General features: G+C 44.2%; 1 non-coding gene across 1 annotated transcript; it reads right to left on the reverse strand.

The window, feature by feature from the left end:
• Positions 1 to 679: 679 nt before the first annotated feature.
• On the reverse strand, positions 680 to 787 carry LOC128778123 (U6 spliceosomal RNA). The gene has a single exon (XR_008423497.1). It is a non-coding gene; the product is annotated as a U6 spliceosomal RNA (small nuclear RNA).
• Between the last annotated feature and the right edge of the window lie 1,396 nt (positions 788 to 2,183).

Raw genomic sequence — 2,183 nt, forward strand, 5'->3', positions numbered from 1 at the left:
ACTATTAAATAACTGGTGATGTGCTAACTAAGATAAAAAATAGGAGGAAAAGGGAAAGAAGAATGAGGCTTGATTATTTATGTTAATCAGGGTATAATTTACATATAGTGAAATGCATAGATCTCAAGCGTACAGTTCAACCGATTGGACAAATGCATGTATCTGTGTAAGTCACAGCTCTGTCAAGATATAAGACATTTCCATCACCCCCAAAGAGTTTCCTGTTGCCTCTTCCCAGTGAGTCCCCTGTCCAGAAGCAACCGTTCCTCTGATTTCTCTCATCAAAGGTATGAGTTTTGCCCATACCTTCTGGGTACTACTCTGTGTCTCGCTTTTCTCACTGAGTGTAATGTTGCTGAGATCACTCTGTTTTTATGTGTATCAGTAATTCATTCCACTTAGTTGCTGGGTAGTTTTCTCTTACGTGACTATGCTACGGTTTATTTCTTTGCCTATGGACACCGGGGCCATTTTGAATTTTGTCACTGATGTAAATAAAACTCCTATGAACATTCTCGTACAAGGCTTTCCGTCAACGTACGTTTTTATTTTTCCTTGGATAAATACCTAGGAGCGGGATTGCTGAGTTTTTAAGTTAAGAAAGTGCCTAGGAGTGTTTGTGTGCCGTTTTACACTCTACCAGCAGAATGTCAGAGTTCTGGTTGTTTCTCATATTCACCAACACTTGGTGTTGTGGGTCTTTTTGCATATCATCCCTGCAACAGGGGCCATGCTGCTCTTTTCTGTATTGTTTCAGTTTTAGCACATGTGCTGCCGAGGCGAGCACCTCAGCCTTCTTCCTATTAACTATTCTGATGGGTGTATGGAGGTATCTCATTGTGGTTAATTTGCATTCTGCTGATGATTTATGATGTTGAGACCATTTTCATGTGCTCACTGGCCTTTCAAATGTTTTTTGTTAATTGTCTATTCAAGCCCTTTATTACTAACTTGTAGAAGCTCTTTATGTATGCTACATATAAATCTTTTGTCAGATACATATATGTACTGAGAATATTAACTCCAAACTGCAGCTTTCCAATTAATATTCTTTTAAAAAATATTTTTAATCTGGGGCACCTGGGTGGCTCGGTTGGTTAAGCATCCGACCACTTCACTCAGGTCATGATCTCATGGTTTGTGGGTTCAGGCCCCGCATCGGGCTCTGTGTTGACAGCTCAGAGCCTGGAGCCTGCTTCGGATTCTGTGTCTCCCTCTCTCTCTGCCCCTCCCCTGCTCATGCTCCGTCTCTCTCTGTCTCAAAAATGAATAAACACTAAAAAAAAAATTAATTTTAGAGAGGGGGGTGGTGTAGAGAGAGACAGGGGGAGAATCCCAAGCAGGCTCCACACTCCGTGCAGAGCCTGACGTGGGGCTCAGTCCCATAACCCTGAGATCATGGCCTGAGCCGAAATCAAGAGTCAGACACTCAACCAACTGAGCCACCCAGGCACCCACTTAGTAGTATTTAGGCACCCCGGCAATTAATATTCTTAGTAGAGTATTAAATCCTGTGTCCCGGGAAGGTGATTGTAAGTGGATAAACTCTCCCTTCTTCAATTTATATATTCTAGTCCTCTTGATCAAACAAACACTCTAGAATCCAATCTTATAGGTGCTCTCCTGGCTTTTGCTGGCACATGCTAGCTCCCTTTGGGGTACAGTCCCTTTCCTTCCTTATCAGGCCCTATGGGTTATATTGTGGGTCAATCCTAATTTTAAGATTCAGTCACCATTTGGAGATTAAACTCCTGGTGGTTAGGAAGGACAGGTCCTGAGGGTCCACCTCCCTGCAGAGATGGGAGTGGGTGGGTGAGTGTTGTCTTGTGGGGGAGCAGCCTCTGTGTGATCTCCACAAGGGGGAGATGAGAGGTTAGCTCTTAATGGGAGGGGGTGAGCTCCTTCTGTAGGCTCAAAGGGCTCAGAGGAATCTGGGTATTCAAGTTTTTCAAGGACATCAATCCAGCTAATTCATTCCATTTCTTCTCACTGGGCCCTGACCTAGGTGCAGCAGACCTCCTTCGTTGGGAATGTATCTTTCCGTGGAGTTTGGCTCCTGTGACCATTAAGTCTTGGGACTGGTCCCCGGCTCCTCTGCCTTCCCACAGAGCAGATGAGAGCCTGTTTCTTTACTCCTAAGGAGGCCGTGGTGGTTTTGAGATATGTCTACACGTTCTTTGATA

This window comes from Panthera pardus, unplaced genomic scaffold, assembly GCF_024362965.1.
Source record: "Panthera pardus isolate Hobbes unplaced genomic scaffold, ASM2436296v1 HiC_scaffold_18, whole genome shotgun sequence".
Taxonomy (NCBI): Eukaryota; Metazoa; Chordata; class Mammalia; order Carnivora; family Felidae; genus Panthera; species Panthera pardus.